Consider the following 18,862-nt stretch of genomic DNA (forward strand, 5'->3'; position numbering starts at 1 on the left):
CAACGTAAGGAGTATCAGAAATAAGGTGGGTGAACTTAAGGCGTGGATCAGTACCTGGGACTACGATGTTGTGGCCATCATGGAAACGTGGATAGATGAGGGACAGGAATGGTTGTTGAAGGTTCCTGGTTACAGATGTTTCAGTAAGATTAGGGAGGGTGGTAAAAAAGGAGGGAGGGTGGCATTGCTAATTAGGAATGGTATAACGGCTGCAGAAAGGAAGTTTGAGGGGGATCTGCCTATGGAGGTAGTATGGGCTGAAGTCAGAAATAGGAAAGGTGCAGTCACCTTGTTGGGTGCTTACTATCGGCCCCCCAATAGCAGCAGAGATGTGGAGAAACAGATTGGGAAACAGATTTTGGAAATGTGCAGAAGCCACAGGGTCGTAGTCATGGGCGACTTCAACTTCCCAAAAATTGATTGGAAGCTCTTTAGATCAAGTAGATTGGATGGGGCGGTGTTTATGCAGTGTGTCCAGGAAGCTTTTCTAACTCAGTATGTAGATTGTCCAACCAGAGGGGAGGCCATATTGGATTTGGTACTTGGTAATGAACCGGGACAAGTGATGGGCTTGTTAGTGGGTGAACATTTTGGTGATGGTGACCACAATTCTGTGACTTTCACCTTGGTCATGGAGAGAGATAGGTGCGCACAACAGGGTAGATTTTACAATTGGGGAAGGGAAATTACGATGCTGTAAGACAGGATTTGAGGAGCATAAGTTGGGAGCATAGGCTGTCAGGGAAGGATGTAGTGGAAATGTGGAACTTTTTCAAGGAACAGATACGACGTGTCCTTGATATGTATGTACCTATCAGGCAGGAAAGAAATGGTCGTGTGAGGGAGCCTTGGTTGACGAGGGAGGTTGAATGTCTAGTAAAGAGGAAGAAGGAGGCTTACATAAGGTTGAGGAAACAGGGTTCAGACAGAGCAGTGGAGGGATACAGGATAGCCAGAAGGGACCTGAAGAAAGGGATTAGGAGAGCTAAGAGAGGGCATGAAAAATCCTTGGCGGATAGGATCAAGGATAACCCCAAGGCATTTTATGCGTATGTGAGAAACATGAGAATGACGAGAACGAGGGTAGGTCCGATCAAGGACAGTAGTGGGAGATTGTGTATTGAGTCGGAAGAGATAGGAGATGTCTTGAATGGGTACTTTTCTTCAGTATTTACGAACGAGAGGGACCGTATTATTGAAGAGGAGAGTGTGAAACAGACTGGTAAGCTAGAAGAGATACTTGTTAGGAAGGAAGATGTGTTGGACATTTTGAACAACTTGAGGATAGACAAGTCCCCCGGGCCTGACGGGATATATCCTAGGATTATGTGGGAAGCAAGAGAGGAAATTGCAGTACCGTTGGCAATGATCTTTTCATCTTCACTGTCAACGGGGGTGGTACCAGGGGACTGGAGAGTAGTGAATGGTGTGCCCCTGTTCAAAAAAGGGAATAAGGATAACCCCGGGAATTACAGGCCAATTAGTCTTACTTCTGTGGTAGGCAAAGTAATGGAAAGGGTACTGAGGGATAGAATTTATGAGTATCTGGAAAGACACAGCTTGATTAGGGACAGCCAGCACGGATTTGTGAAGGGTAGGTCTTGCCTTACAAGTCTTATTGAATTTTTTGAGGAGGTGACCAAGCATGTGGATGAGGGTAGAGCAGTGGATGTAGTGTACATGGATTTTAGTAAGGCATTTGATAAGGTTCCCCATGGTAGGCTTATGTAGAAAGTCAGGAGGCTAGGGATAGAGGGAAATTTGGCCAACTGGATAGAAAACTGGCTAACCGGTCGAAGTCAGAGAGTGATGGTAGATGGTAAATATTCAGCCTGGAGCCCAGTTACAAGTGGAGTTCCGCAGGGATCAGTTCTGGGTCCTCTGCTGTTTGTAATTTTTATTAATGACTTGGATGAGGGAGTCGAAGGGTGGGTCAGTAAATTTGCAGATGATATGAAGATTGGTGGAGTTGTGGACAGGGAGGAGGGCTGTTGTCGGCTGCAAAGGGACTTAGATATGATGCAGAGCTGGGCTGAGGAGTGGCAGATGGAGTTCAACCCTGCCAAGTGTGAGGTTGTCCATTTTGGAAGAACAAATAGGAATGCGGAATACAGGGTTAACGGTAGGGTTCTTAGTCAGGTGGAGGAACAGAGGGATCTTGGAGTCTATGTACATAGATCTTTGAAAGTTGCCACTCAGGTGGATAGAGCTTGTAAGAAGGCCTATGGTGTATTAGCGTTCATTAGCAGAGGGATTGAATTCAAGTGTCGTGAAGTGATGTTGCAGCTGTACAGGACTTTGGTTAGGCCACATTTGGAGTACTGTGTGCAGTTCTGGTCGCCTCACTTTAGGAAAGATGTGGAAGCTTTGGAGAGGGTGCAGAGAAGATTTACCAGGATGTTGCCTGGAATGGAGAATAGGTCTTACGAGGATAGATGGAGAGATCTCGGCCTTTTCTCGTTGGAACGGCGAAGGATGAGGGGTGACTTGATAGAGGTTTATAAGATGATCAGAGGAATAGATAGAGTAGACAGTCAGAAATTTTTTCCCCGGGTACAACAGAGTGTTACAAGGGGACATAAATTTAAGGTGAAGGGTGGAAGGTATAGGGGAGATGTCAGGGGTGGGTTCTTTACCCAGAGAGTGGTGGGGGCATGGAATGCGCTGCCCGTGGGAGTGGTAGAGTCAGAATCATTGGCGACCTTTAAGCGGCAATTGGATAGGTACATGGATGGGTGCTTAATCTAGGATAGATGTTCGGCACAACATCGTGGGCCGAAGGGCCTGTTCTGTGCTGTATTGTTCTATGTTCTATCTATGTCCTATAGAAAGAAATTGTAAATAGTTGCTGGTTTTAATAATCTCTATTGGACTTAAAGAATATAGTTGTTAATTTTTACTTTAAATAGTGACCTCTGGGATAGTTCTTTGCCCTTCAAATTTGAATAGATTACAGCACAAGGTGAATCCTTACTGTGTGGCTGGTTTAAATTGGCGGAGGGGTTACCCCATGTTGTAACACATCACCAATTGACTTGTGAAGACTTGAGGAACTGAACAGGCGCCTGCAATGATGCATCATTTAAGTTAGAAAAAGCTGGATTACACTTCAGCTGTTAACCCTTTACAGATGCTACTAGACCCAGCACATTTCTTCATCGCTTCCTGTTCGTATTTCAGGCACCAGTACTTGGCTTTTAATGGTTCATATTTTAAATCAGCTTTCCAGAGATGTTGTGACTCATATCCGGGGCAGGTGGAACTTGAACCGGGACCTTCTGGCTGAGAGGTAGGGACACAACTACTATTCCACAAGACCCCCTCCCCCCATTGGCGAACAATATGCCACCTATCTCTCAAAGAGCAGACTTGCTTCAGCAGCAAGTGGCTGGTGTCAGGGGTTGACTTACATGCGAGGAGATGACAAGCGAATGATTCTCGATTACGACACAAGGAAGACCATTATTGGAGTAAAAGTAAAGTTGCCATAGTCCCAGAGCTGCTTCCTCAATAGAGAGAGGCAGCTAGTGGCAGGTTTTCCTTAGGATTGTTGCATTTCAGGCGAAGGGCAAGTTTGAGAAGGTGGTTCTTCAACTGGCACAGGAGTGGGCAGCATGTTGGTTCAGTGGTTAGCACTGCTCCACTGGTTAGCACTTCCTCACAGCGCCAGAGACCCGGGTTCAGTTCCCTCCTCAGGCGACTGTCTGTGTGGAGTTTGCACTTTCTCCCCGTGTCTGCGTGGATTTCCTCTGGGTGCTCCAGTTTCCTCCCACAATTCAAAGATGTGCAGGTTAGGTGGATTGGCCATGCTAAATTGCCCGTAGTGTTAGGTGAAGGGGTAAATGTAGGGGAATGGGTCTGGGTGGGTTGCGCTTCGGTGGGTCAATGTGGACTTGTTGGGCCGAGGGGCCTGTTTCCACACTGTAAGAAATCTAATCTAATCTAAGTGGAACAATGCTGTTGGCATCACAATGCATTACAAACCCGTTATCCAACAGATTGTGCTAACCAACCTCCCTTATATATAACAGTTATACCTCTTCTTTGCTGTGTTCATAATATCCCAGTTTAGTGGAGCAGAATGACTGATGTGTCTCAGGTTCTCTGTTTTCTTTCACAAAGTTTGAAATATAGAGCTTACATTAAGTTACTAGCAGGTTTGATTTGCCTGATCAAGTTAAATACAATGTTAGGATAGATAAGTTATTGGAAGTTAATTAAGGAAAAGGATGAAAAACAGTCTCAGTCAAATTAAAGGCAAACTCCTCATCTTGATCTGATGCAGAACATGCTTTCGCCATCAAGTTTCAATACATCCACATGGATCATTTTACTTTTTCAAGTGATTGAAGCTTTCAGGAGGATGTATTCTGGTTTAATGACAGGTGACAAATTGCTTGCAGCATTCTGTTTTTGACCCACTTTGACAGCTCCTATCTGAGAAACAAACAAATCAAATGCTACGTTCCCCTCTTCCTTCAGGGTCCCAGGGAGGAAAGCAGCTGGATTTTGATTCATGGTTGGGTTTGGTAAATGAGGCATCCCTAATCCTGGTCCTCGATTCCTAGAGATTCCTTTGGTGATGGGCCTGTCACCTCTTTTGGCTTTTCAGATGACAATAGCTATCATATGCCATAAAGATTTTAATGTATTTGTATATCTTGACACTTTCTGCCTGGTGCCACGATGTCTGCACTGTGGTGTCATATCAACAAATCAGATTTGAAACCAACAAAGACTGTGGTAGGATAGTTGCATCTGGAGATCATTTTATTCAATGACAATGTCAATGTGTCAACCAGTGCTCAGGCAGCATACACTGTCAGGTTAAGGGGAGGTGATGGTGAATGTGGAAACCCCCCTAATGATCTGGGGAGCTGGATTTGTATTCAACCATGGCAGATGAATTAAAAAATAGAATTAAAAGTCTAATGATAGCCATGAACCCATTGCAGATTACCATGAAAACCTGTCCAGTTCACTAATGTCCTCTAGAGAAGGAAGTCTGCCCACACCTGCTCCCACCAGCATGTGACTCCCGACACATTGTAATGTAATTCACTCTGAATCTTCTTGCTGTATTATCCTCACAAGCCATTTGGTTGTATCAAATCCACTAAAAAAATGCCAAAGGAATGAGACTAAATGGAACACCTGACATTGACTTAAGAGAAAGTGACGACTGCAGACGCTGGAGTGTCAGAGTCGAAAATTGTGGCACTAGAAAAGCACAGCAGGTCAGACAACGTCTGAGGAGCAGGAGAGTCAATGTTTCAGGCATCAGCCTTTCATCAGCATGCAGAGGGGGAGGGGGCTGAGAGATAAATACAGGAGTGGGGTGGAGCTGGGGGAAGGTAGCTGAGAAAATAATAGGTTGTTGCAGGTGGGGAGGTGATTGTGATAGGTCAGCGGGGAGGGTGGAGCAGAAAGGTGTGAAGGAAGATGGACAGGTCAAGAGAGTGGTGCCAAGTTGGAGGGTTGGATCTGGGATAGGGTGGGGGGAAGGGAGATTTGGAAACTGATCAAGTCGATGTTGATGCCGTGTGATTGTAGTGCCCCAAGGTGAAAGATGAGGCATACTTCCTCCATTTGGCAGGTGTTTTGGATTTGACTCAGCCACACGGAGGATCAGTGGCATCTTGATTCAGTGATGGTCCTCCTGACTAAATTCTGACAGTGCTAGAATTAAAGGAAGCACTGATGGTGGCACAAGTACAGAATACACTCTGGGTGGAGGATGCAAAGGTTCATCAGCAAGAATGACTCAGCAGCATCACAAATGTTGACTCTGAAAGGACATAGCTGCTAGACCATGCCTACAGTAGGTGCTGAAGGAACCAAGAGGGAAAAACACACCTCACCTCATCCTCACCAATCTGCCTGCCATAGATGCTCCTGAAAATGTGTTGCTGGTCAAAGCACAGCAGGCCAGGCAGCATCTCAGGAATAGGGAATTCGACGTTTCGAGCATAAGCCCTTCATCAGGAATGAGAGAGAGTAGCCAAGCAGGCTAAGATAAAAGGTAGGGAGGAGGGACTTGGGGGCGGGGCGATGGAGGTGGGATAGGTGGAAGGAGGTCAAGGTGAGGGTGATAGGCTGGAGTGGGGTGGGGGCGGAGAGGTCAGTAAGGAGATTGCAGGTTAGGAGGGCGGTGCTGAGTTGAAGGAACCGACTGAGACAAGGTGGGGGGAGGGGAAATGAGGAAGCTGGAGAAATCTGAATTCATACCTTGTGGTTGGAGGGTTCCCAGGCGGAAGATGAGGCGCTCCTCCTCCAGCCGTCGTGTTGTTATGTTCTGCCGGTGGAGGAGTCCAAGGACCTGTGCCGGTGGAGGAGTCTGTGCCGGATAGATGCTTCTGTCCATGATAGTTTCGGTAAGTTGGCATATCCGCTATCATGTGGTCTGGCACTGTATTTGCAAACTAAGTTCATGTTGTGACCTCATGGCTTGGCATATTCCCCACTCTACCACTGTCATCCAATCAGAGATCAACCCTGGTTCAACGGAGAGCATGCCAGGAGCAGCACCAAGCACACTGATGAAGGACTTATGCCTGAAATGTCGAGTCTCCTGCTCCTCAGATGCTGCCTGACCTGCTGTGTTTTTCCAGCACCACACCTTTTGATTCTGATCTCCAGCATCTGCAGTCCTCACTTTCTCCTGCAAAATGAAGTGTTAACCTAACCTCATGAAATTACAAAACAGGACAACTTCCGTGCCAAAGATGATAAGAAGGGACTTCAAATGAGGCCATCTGGCTGAAACTTAGAAATAATCAAAAGGGACAATCACTTTTCTGGGATTATACTACCATCACAGGGAGATAAAAAAAAGGAGATAGCTCAGCAAATTACAGATAGGTGTGAGAAAAACAGCAGCTAGATGTAGACAACTTCAACTTTGTTCACATTAACTGGGATCACCCGAGAGTGAAAGGATTAATTGGGGTGGGATTTTTAAAATGCATCCAAGGGTGCTTTTTGTGCCAATATGTCGATAATCTGATTGGAAAGGGGAGGTACTTGATTAATACTTAGGAATGAAACCAGTCAAGTGGTTGAAGTTTCGGGGGTGAGCATTTAGGGATAATGACCACAACCTGTAAGATTCAAAGACAGTATGGAAAGGGATATGATTAGTGCAGAAGTTAGGTGTTTAAGCTAGGGAAAGCCAATTTAAATATCGTTAGACAGGATGTGACAAATATAGACTAGGAGCAGCTAATTGCAGGTAAATCTATATTTGGGAATTGGAGTCTTTTAAAAGAAGCACAGTGAGAATTCAGGGTGAGCATGTTCCTCTTCAGGGTAAGGACTGCAAGTATAGGGAATCCTGGATGTCAAGGGATATCGAGAGTTTGATAGAGATAAAGAAGGAAGGCAGAGCATATTAAAAACAGAGGAGGTTCTTCAAAAGTTCAGAGAGTGTAGGGAGCTGCTGGGGAGGGTAAAAAGGGGCCACAAAATACCTTTTGACAGATGGAATGGAGGAAAATGCCAAGGCATTTTGTAAGAATATTAATGAGAGGAGGTTTACCAGTGAAAGAGTGGGATCTATTAGAGACTGAAGGAGCAATCTGTGCATGGAGCCAATGGATGTGGATGAGGTCTTAAATGAATAATTCTCATCTGTACCCACTGAGGAGAAAGACATTGTAGCCAGAGATTTCAGTTGGGATAGTAAGGTTCTAGAACGTGTTAAGATAAATAAGAAGGAAGTATGAAATGTTTTAGAGGCACAAAGGTGTTTAAAGTTTTCAGGCCTGATGAGATGTATCCCAAGCTGCTATGTGAGGCAGCAGGAGGAGATTACTGGGGACCTGGTAGCGATACTTAACACTTCACTGGCCACAGGTGAAGTAGCAGATGATTGGAAGATAACAAAAAGGACAGCAAGGATAGGCCAGGTAATTAGACACCAGTTAGTCTGACATTAGTGGTAGGGAAATGATTGGAAAAATTCTGAAGGGCAGGATTAATCAATGCTTGGAAAGGGCATGATTAATTAGGGAACATCAGCATGAATTTGTTGGAGAGGAATTCTGGGTGACTAATTTAATGCAATTTTTTGAAAGGTGACTAAATCTATTGATAAGGGTAATACAGTTGATGTACTTTTCATGGATTTTGGTAAGGCCTTTGACATGGCCCCACATGGGAGGTTGATCTAAAAGTTAGAGCCCATGGAATCTAAGTTAAGTTGGTAGACTGGATCCAAATGGGCTTACAAGTAGGAGGTAAAGGATGATGGTGGAAGGTTGTTTTTATGATTGGAAGCTTGTAACGAGCGGTATACCATGGGGATTAGTGCTGGGACCCTTGCTGATTATTATGTGATTAAAGACTTAAATGTGAATGTAGAAGGTTTGATTAGTAAGTTTGAAGATGACACTGATGTTTGCTGATGATTCACAATGTTCAGCACCATTCAGGATTACCTAGATACTGAAACAGTCTCTGTTCAAATGCAACAAGACATGGACTAATATCCAAGTAAAAAATGAGGTCTGCAGATGCTGGAGATCACAGCTGAAAATGTGTTGCTGGTCAAAGCACAGCAGGCCAGGCAGCATCTCAGAAATAAGGAATTCGACGTTTCGAGCATAAGCCCTTCATCAGGAATGAGAGAGAGTAGCCAAGCAGGCTAAGATAAAAGGTAGGGAGGAGGGACTTGGGGGCGGGGCGATGGAGGTGGGATAGGTGGAAGGAGGTCAAGGTGAGTGTGATAGGCCGGAGTGGGGTGGGGGCGGAGAGGTCAGTAAGGAGATTGCAGGTTAACGTGGCTGAAGAGTTTCTTCAGAAACTCTTCAGCCACGTTAACCTGCAATCTCCTTCCTGACCTCTCCGCCCCCACCCCACTCCGGCCTATCACCCTCACCTTGACCTCCTTCCACCTATCCCACCTCCATCGCCCCTCCCCCAAGTCCCTCCTCCCTACCTTTTATCTTAGCCTGCTTGGCTACTCTCTCTCATTCCTGATGAAGGGCTTATGCTCGAAACGTCGAATTCCTTATTTCTGAGATGCTGCCTGGCCTGCTGTGCTTTGACCAGCAACACATTTTCAGCATGGACTAATATCCAGGCTTGTGCTGACAAGTGGCAAGTAACATTTGTAACACAAAACTGCCAGACAATGACTATCTTCAACAATTGAGAATCTAACCATCACCCTTGGCAATCATTGGCTTTGACATGAGTTTTTCCACTATGAATATCTTGGCAGTTATCATTTACCAGGAACTGAACTGGAATCGACATGTAAAGTCCATGTCTACATCAGCAGATGATAGGCAAGGAATCCTGCAACGAGTAATCCAATACTTGACTCCCCAAAGTTTTTCCACCACCTACAAGGCTCAAGTCAGGAAGGGACCAGTGAACGTACTTACTCCTCTCCCTATGATGGAAGTAAGATTATTGATGGAGAAGCTGAAGATGATTAGACTGAGGACATTATGCTGAGGAAGGAAGGGCTTTTCTGGTACAGTGGTAATGTCTGTACCCCTGAGTCAGGAGACCTGAGAACAAAGTGCACCTGTTGCTGAGGTGTGTAAATCAATCATGGATTTAATTATTGATTAAAACAACTATCCTGAAGAATGGGTTTTGTGTCACAATGGTATTGTTCCTACCTCTGAGCCTGAAGGTATGGATTCAGGTCCCATCTGCTCCAGGGGTGTGAGGTGAACAGGTTGATTAGAAAATATTTGCCGTGAGTAAATCCTTTCTGACATCCTGGACCTTCAACACCAACCTTCCTTTTGCTCAGTGTGATTCCAACATGTGGAGAGATTTTGCCCTGAATCCCAGTTTTCCAAAGGCTTTTTGATACCACACATGCTCAACTACCACCTTGGTGTCACTCTCACCTCACCTCCAGAACTCAGCTCTTTTACTGATATTTGGACCAAAGCTTTAATGTTGTGTGTGGATAGAAGAAGACAGGGTTACTGTTTTAGTTATATGACATTTTCAGAAATGTGTAGATGTAGGTAGGAAAAAGATAATTCCCTCTGAGGGCAGCAACATCACATGGACCACTTCCTTTCTGGTTTATTCCTTTCCAAGTCATTACCAACATGAGCTCCTGAGATTGGATCAAATAAGACAAGGCAAATGACTGAGGTGTTAGTGGGAGAGCACTTTAGATTAGATTAGTTACAGTGTGAAAACAGGCCCTTCAGCCCATTCAATCCCTTGAAACTCTTCTGCAAATCCATCATTGTGGACGATCTATATCTTAACTCTATCTGCCAATATTAGCCTTTTTCCACATTAACTTATTCAATTATTTTAAACAAATGCCATCAGTAGTTAGCCCAGTGTTTTTTGCCCATCCCTTATTGGTGATGCTAAACCACATTGCTGAACTGCTACAGTCCATTGATGTAGTGACACCCACAGTGCTGTGAGGGAGAAAGGATTTTGACCCAGCCAGAGCGAGCGACTGGTGTTCCCATTCCAAGTCAGGATGACGTGAGACCACAGCATGTTTAGTCTAAGTGCTTCATCATATGTAGCTTCTCTGGGTTGACTTTAAGTGGAGTTTTACAACTGTGCAGTGCCAGGGGTCCAAGGCTCAACAATGCTTAGAAGGGTTGAACATCTTCAGGCTACTGTACCTGATGGCTAATGTGTGTTGTCCAAACATGATCGATATTAATGTTAACAATGCCAACCGCTGAAGTATCAACCACAATCTTACAATAATTTGGCAAAAACTGTCTTGACATATTGCTGAACTAAGAAAGTTGGACATTCAGATACATGGAACCTTGGACAATGTTATGATGTTAGAGATACCTCCCTTGAGGCTTCTTCCTGGGAAGATACTCTTGGCCCTTGTATCTTTGGAACTTTCATATGAATCGATTCTGCCAAAAAAAAATAAGCAGCTGAATTGTGCACTGGAGACTTATGTGCATTTTATTTTCCAATTTGGCAAGCTAGGGCTGAGACTGAGGGTTGCCATGGAAATGGGATGCTATCTATTTTCAAGTGGACCTTCCCCCCTCACCCACTGGGAATGGTTTGTAACTTTACAAGATTAGAATCATGATTGGCAAGAACTGTGAGCATGACTTCTAAAAGGTCGCTGTAATACTCCAAGTCAATATGAACGCCATCTGGACAATCTTTCAACAGTTGAATGTCCCTTAAGCTTCTATATCAGCCTACCAGCAGGAGATTTGTCAAACTTGAAAATCAAAGTAAACTCGAAGGAGTGGATAACAATCGACTAAGTTCCAGTTAATTTCACAAAGTATTCTAATTGTTTTGTAAAATGAGACATGTTACTTCTATAACATGGGTATCCATAGTTTTATGGAGCTTGCCACAGAATGTAATCAGTTGGTTTTCTCAGTATTGATGTTAACATCTTTACTTTCTCTTCTAGTCTTTCATGAGGTTTGGATGTCATGGGTTGGGACACCAATTATTGACTAACTCTAATTGACACTGAAATACTGGTGGTGTGCCACCATCTTGAATCACTACATTCTACATGCTGTAGGCATTTCCAAAATATTATTGGGGAGGGATTTCCAGGATTTTGACAAAACAACAGTGTAGCAACAGTGACATGTTTCTAAGTTAGGATGGTGTGTGTGACTTGGTGGATGTTTAGAGTTGGTGGTGTTCCTATATATCTGGGGCCCTTGTCCTTCTCAATGGTAGAAGTCGTGTATTTGTTGTTTATGGAGCTTTGGTGAATTTTTGCACTGCATCCTGTAGATGCTATGCATTGCAGAACTGAGCATCAGTGATGGTGGGAGTAAAGATTTAAGGACATGTGTGAGGTGCCAGTCAAGTGGCTCCTTTATCCTGGAAGGTGATACGTTTCTTGAATGCTGTTGTGCTATTGAGCCTGCTGTCTCATTCAGGAAAATGGAGAGTATCCCGTCACTTGTGTCTTGTAGTTGGGGAAATCAGGAAATGAGTGATCCACCAAAGAATTCCAAGAGGCCAATCTCAGCGGGTAGTGAATTTGTTGAATCGTTTGCCTCAGAGAATTGTTGAGACTGGCTCATGAAGGATATTCCAGGCTGAGAAAGTCAGATGTTTGATCAGTAAGGAAATCAAGAGAAGTGGGGAAAATGCAGGGAAGTGTAGTTGAGCCGTGATCTTATTGAAAGACAGAGCAGACCTGATGGGCTGAATGGCCTCCTCTGTCCCCAACCTGGAAATTGATGTTACAGGCTGTAAAAACTGGACTTCTGTTTTCTGTTTATCATGGAGCTATGTTGTTCTTACCTATTGTGTACGCGGTGCTTGTCTCCTTTGTCGCTTAACTAGTTTTCCTTCCTGGTTTGAAAGCAAGCAATGTTGATTAATCGGGAGTGCCCAGTTGTTAAATCATAAAATGATTCGGTCTTGAAAAATACTGTCATACCTGTGGGAATAATTGGATAGGTTCTGTCCTTTCCTGTGCTTTGGCAAATTTCTTTCATCCACTTCAGGATTTATTCAATCCCTTTGAAAAAAACAAGTATAAAAATTTATTTCCAGCTCCCTTTCAGGCAGTGCCTTCCAGTTTGTAACAATCCGCTGCTAAGATAAAGCTCCTCACCTCGCCTTCAGCTATTTCATTACTGACTTTAATTCTATGTCCCATGGTTACTGACCCTTCTGCCACTCAAGACATTTGCTCTACCTTCATGATTTTGAATGTCTTTATGCAACTATCTTTCGGGAGAGGAAGTGTCTAATTTGCTAAGTCCCTCTCTGTCTGAGGCAAAACAATCTTTAGATCTCCTCAGGCATCTATTGTGTGAATTCTTCCCATTCTGTACTTGTGAATAACTTGGAACAATAGATCATCCTCACTGAATATCCACTGTCATTTATACGCATCACTTCCCCTCAGTGTGTAATGGAAAATTTCAAGTTAGTTTCTTGTGATTTTACACATGAACAACTAGATAACTGCGAAAGTAGGCCATGTCTTTGTCTATGTCAGTGAATACCTAACACGTGAGCTTTCCTTGGCTTTTAATGGTCTCCTCTCACCATGACCAAGTCCCCTCACACCTTATCCTTCTCCCTCCTGTCCATGACCATCCTACCATGAGAAAGGTCAATATGATTTACCTCGGTTGTTCCATGTTTCACACTCTCACTCATTGCTTTGTAAAATGCGTAATCCTAGTTCTTTATCTGGCCCATTAGTGACTATCTGCTCCTTCTGTCCCCTGGTTCTGGACTCACCTGTGACTGGAGAAAATGTCTCTGCTTCTGCCCGATCAAGCCAGAAACGGTAACATAGTGCGTGGGCATAGCTGGCAAGGCCGTCCCTAATTTCCATTGAACTGAGTTGGTGCAGGTCTGGGGTCACATGTGGGCCAGGCTGGGTAAGGCAAACAAGATTTCTCTCCCTGAAGGGCATCGGTGAACCAGATGAGATTTAGCAGTAATTAACAATAGCTTCATGGCATCCTTACTGAAATGAGCTATCGGTGGTGGTTAAATGGTGATGTCACTGTACTAGGAATTCACTTGTCCAAGAGAACAGTTAGGAGGCATGAGTTCAAATCCTAGCTTGACAGATGGTGACATTTGAATTCAATAAAACTCCAGAATTAAAATCTAGCAGAAAGGTAACCATTGTCATAAAATCTGTTGTCCTTCCTTGCTCTGGCATAATTATCCACAGCATTGTGGTTGCTTCTGAAACAATAAATTGAGTCACTGGATTGTATCAACCTGTGACCATGGGTGAACCTACACTACTAGGAGAGAGTGAGGACTGCAGATGCTGGAGATCAGAACTGGAAAATGTGTTGCTGGAAAAGCGCAGCAGGTCAGGCAGCATCCAAAGAGCAGGATAATCGACTCTTTGGGCATGAGCCCTTCTTTAGGAATGAGGAAAGTGTGTCCAGCAGGCTAAGATAAAAGGTTGGGAGGAGGGACTTGAGGAGATGACTTGGGGTGTGCAGTGAGAGAGGAGATGACTTGGAGTGTGCAGTGAGAGAACCTACACTACACAGATTGCATTAGACCAAGCTCTTCCTAAGGAAATTACAACCCCTTGAAGAGGGAAAGAGGGCTCAGTTGAGGATGGGGATCAAAGAGAAGAAAAACACCCTCCTGTTGCAAGGTCTCCCTGATGTACAAAAGATGTTGTGAAACTTGAAAGGGTTCAGAAAAGATTTACAAGGATGTTGCCAGTGTGGAAGGGTTTGAGCTATAAGGAGATGCCAAATTGGCTGGGGCTGTTTTCCCTTGAGCATCTGAGGCTGAAGGGGGGCCTTATAGAGGTTTATAAAATCATGAGGGGCATGGATAAGGTGAATAGCCACGGTTAAGTTCCCTTAGGTGCCTCGGTGGCACAGTGGTTAGCACTGCTGCCTCACAGCGCCGGAGACCCGGGTTCAATTCCTGCCTCAGGCGACTGACTGTGTGGAGATTGTACATTTTCCCCGTGTCTGGGTGCTCCGGTTTCCTCCCACAGTCCAAAAATGTGTAGGTTAGGTGAATTGGCCATGCTAAATTGCCTGTAGTGTTAGGTGTAGGGGTAAATGTAGGGGAATGAGTCTGGGTGGGTGCGTTTCGGTGGGTCAATGTGGACTTGTTGGGCTGAAGGGCCTGTTTCCGCATTGTTAGTAATCTAATCAAGGGTGGGGGAGTCCAAAACTAGAAGGTTAAAGGGGAAAGATTTAGAAGGGACCTGAAGCATTACATTTTGGTAGGGCAAATCAGAATAAGGCTTAAACAGTTAATGGGTCCCTGGGGAATATTGCTGAACAAAGAGACCTAGGGGTACAGGTGCATAGTTCCTTGAAAGTGGAGTCACAGGTAGGTGGTAAAGGAGGTGTTTGGCATGCTTGCATTCATTGGTCAGAACATTGAGTATAGGAGTTGGGATGTCATCTTATGGCTGTATAGGCTATTGGTTAGGCCACTTTTGGAATACTGCATTCAGTACTGCTCTCTCTGTTATAGAAAACATGTTGCTAAAGTTGAAAGGGCTCAATCAAAGTTTATAAGGATTTTGCTTGGATTAGAGCGTTTGACCTATAGGGAGAAGCTGGATAAGCTATGGCTATTTTCTCTGGAATGTCAGAAGATGAGGGGTGACCTTATAGAGGTTTATAAAATCATGAGGGGCATGGATGGGGTGAATAGTCATGGTATTTCTCCAAGGGTAAGGGAGTACAGAACTAGAGGGGAGAGATTTAAAAGGGACCTAAGGGATAACTTTTTCATGCAGAGGGTGGGTTCATGTATGGAATGAACTGTCAGAGAAAGTGATGGAAGCTGATACAAATGCAACATTTAAAAAGTATCTGGATGGGTATATGAATAGGAAGGGTTTAGAGGGATGTCGGCCAAATTATGGTAAATGGAACTAGATTAATTTAGGATATCTGGTCAGCATAGACACATTCGACCAAAAGGTCTGTTTCCATATGACACAGCTCTCCATAACTCCATAAATGAAAAGGTGCCTATATTCAGAGAGAAAAAGGTAAGTTGGTGAAAGCAAGCCTTGCATTTAGATAGTGCCATTCATAACATCCCAAAGTGCTTTATAGGCAAAGAAGGACAGTTCATGTTGTACAGGAGGAAACCAAGTTGAGCATATCAAGCTACCTCCAACAAGTTAATAATGACTATCAAATTTATTTGTGACATGTTGACCAATAGATCAATGTTGGCCAGTACACTGGGACTGACTTCTTTGATTTCTTTAAAATTCTTCTTTCCTTCTCATACCTAATGGTATCTGAGGCAGGTAACATGTGCTTAGGTTTGAGCGGCACAGTGGCTCAGCAGTTAGCACTGCTGCCTCACAGCACAATGGACCTGGGTTCAATTCCTACCTCAGGCAATTGTCTGTGTGGAGTTTGCACATTCTCCCAGTGTCTGCGTGGGTTTCCTTCGGGTGCTCTGGTTTCCTCCCACAGTCTAAAGATGTGCAGGTCAGGCGAATTGGCCATGCTAAATTGTCCATAGCATTAATCAGGGGTAAATGTAGGGGAATGGGTCTGGGTGGGTTGCTCTTCAGAGGGTCAGTGTGGATGTGTTGGGCTGAAGGGCCTGTTTCTAATCTAAATTAGTTGCCATTGCTTGGCTTTCCTGGAATAGGCTGGGCCAGTCACCAGAGGATTGAGCTTTGAGGGGTATCATTTGGCAATAATGTGACTGATGAGGAGGTTCTCCTGTTTTTAACCTCCTGCCATTGACATATGGGAAGGATTTCCAGGTTGCTAATCTGTCTGTTTGGTCATGTTATGAGTAGTCATCGAATCTCCCAGCAGGTCTCAAACCCAGAAGCAGCAACGCTAACCTCTGCATCATAAGACCTCCAGTTTCTTCAAAACAATGCCACGGAATTCTCTACATCCCACATAGAGAGCGGATAGGGCATCAATTTAATATCGCATCTGAAAATTCTACCCTCAACATACAGACAGACTCTGACCTCATACCTTTAATGCATTGTCTGAATTGAGATGTCATGTTTTTCTATAAAACCTTAACTTATCTTGAGAACGTGACTTAAAAGAAGTTCTGGGGTTTAAACACTAATGAACCGAAACCTGTCACCCATTCTCAAAGATGAAAGACTTAATAACAGTCAAGGTTTGTTTAATGTATCATTTCAGCTGCATGACATTGTAATCTTTTGCTATAAATTCAGTGTCTTATGGTGCTGCTTCACAACCACCTGATAAAGGAGCAACACTCTGAAAGCTAGTGCTTCCAAATTAAACTGTTGGACTTTAACCTGGTATTGAGTGATTTTTACCTTTGTCTATCCTCAATAGTGCAGCACTCCTCTTCGTAACAGCACAGAGGTGGAACAAGTGGAGAGTGTCAAACTCCTGGGAGTGGTCATCAACAACAAGCTTTCTTGGACTCTTCATGTGGACGCACTGGTTACAAAGGCCCAACAACATTTTGTCTTCCACAGGCAACTGAGGAAAAGGCATGACGGTGTATACCCTTGCCAAGATTTATAGGTTTATAGGACTCCCACAGCTACCTAGATTACACCTCCTCCCACCCTACCCTGCCATCTCATATTCCTAATTCCTTCGCCTCCGCCGCATCTGCTCCCAGGAGGACCAATTCCAATACCAAACAACCCAGATGGCCTCCTTCTTCAAACACTACAATTTCCCCTCAGAAGTGGTTGACGATGCCCTCCACCGCATCTCCTCCACTTCCCACTCCTCCGCCCTTGAACCCCGCCCGTCCAATCGCCACCAGGACAGAATCCCACTGGTCCTCACCTAACACCCCACCAACGTCCAGATACATCGTATCATTTGCCACCTCCGAACAGACCCCACCATCAAGGATATATTTCCCTCTCCTCCCCTATCAGTATTCCGGAAAGACCACTCCCTCCACCACTCCCTCGTCAGGTCCACACCCCCCACCAACCCAACCTCCACTCCCGGCACCTTCCCCTGCAACTGAAAGAAATGCAAAACTTGCACCCACACGTCCCCAATCACTTCCCTCCAAGGCCCCAAGGAATCCTTCCATATCCGTCACAAATTCACCTGCACCTCCACACACATCATTTACTGCATCCGCTGCACCCGATGTGGCCTCCTCTACATTGGGGAGACAGGCCGCCTACTTGTGGAACGTTTCAGAGAACACCTCTGGGACACCCGCACCAACCAACCCAACTGCCCGGTGGCTGAACGCTTTAACTCCCCCACCCAACTCCGCCAAGGGCATGCAGGTCCTTGTCCTCCTCCATCGCCAGACCATGGCAATACGATGCCTGGAGGAAGACCGCCTCATTTTCCGCCTAGGAACCCTCCAAAAACAAGGGATGAATGCAGATTTCTCCAGCTTCCTCATTTCCCCTCCCCCCACCTTATCTCAGTCCCAACCCTCGGACTCAGCACCGCCTTCTTGACCTGCAATCTTCTTCCCAACCTCTCCGCCCCCACCCCCTCTCCGGCCTATCACCCTCACCTTAACCTCCTTCCACCTATCGCATTCCCAACACCCCTCCCCCAAGTCCCTCCTCCCTACCTTTTATCTTAGCCTGCTTGGCACACCTTCCTCATTCCTGAAGAAGGGTTTATGCCCGAAACGTCGATTCACCTGCTCCTTGGATGCTGCCTGACCTGCTGTGCTTTTCCAGCAACACATTTTCCAATGTTTCTAGGTGTGCTATCGACAACATTCTGTCTGGATGTATCACTACCTGGTATGGCAACTGTGCCATTCAAGATCGGAGACGGTAACAGAGTGTGGTGAACAATCACAAAGGCCAACCTCCCATCTATAGAATCTATCTACCAGGCCCACTGTCAAGGAAAGGCCGCCAGCATTCTCAAAGATCCATCCCACCCTGGCAGTGTTTTTCTGCCAACTGTACCATTGCGGAGAAGGTATAGCAGCCTAAATGCACACATTAGTTGGTTTCAAACCAGGTTCTACCCTACTGTTGTTAGAATACTGAATGGTCTCTCAAATACTTAACATTCACCTGTACCTGTGTTTTTGTTTTGCTGCTGTTTACCTATTAATTACTTATCAATGCTATTTAACTATGTGATCTGCCTGTATTGCTCACATGACAAAGCTTTTCACTCTACCTCGGTACATGTGACAATAAATTCGATTTGATTCAACTCAACTCAACTCAACTCAACTCAGTGGTTAGAGCTGCTGCCTCACAGCACCAGGGTCCCAGGTTCAATTCCAGCTTTGAGCAACTGTCTGTGGAGTTTGCACATTCTCCCCATGTCTCTGGATTTTCTCTGAGTGCTCCGGTTTCCTCCCACAGTCCAAAGATGTGCAGGTTAGGTGAATTGGCCATGCTAAATTGCCCATAGCATCAGGTGCACTAGTCAGAGGGAAATGGGTCTGGGTGGGTTACTCTTCT

This window comes from Hemiscyllium ocellatum, chromosome 5 (genome assembly GCF_020745735.1).
Source record: "Hemiscyllium ocellatum isolate sHemOce1 chromosome 5, sHemOce1.pat.X.cur, whole genome shotgun sequence".
Classification (NCBI taxonomy): Eukaryota; Metazoa; Chordata; class Chondrichthyes; order Orectolobiformes; family Hemiscylliidae; genus Hemiscyllium; species Hemiscyllium ocellatum.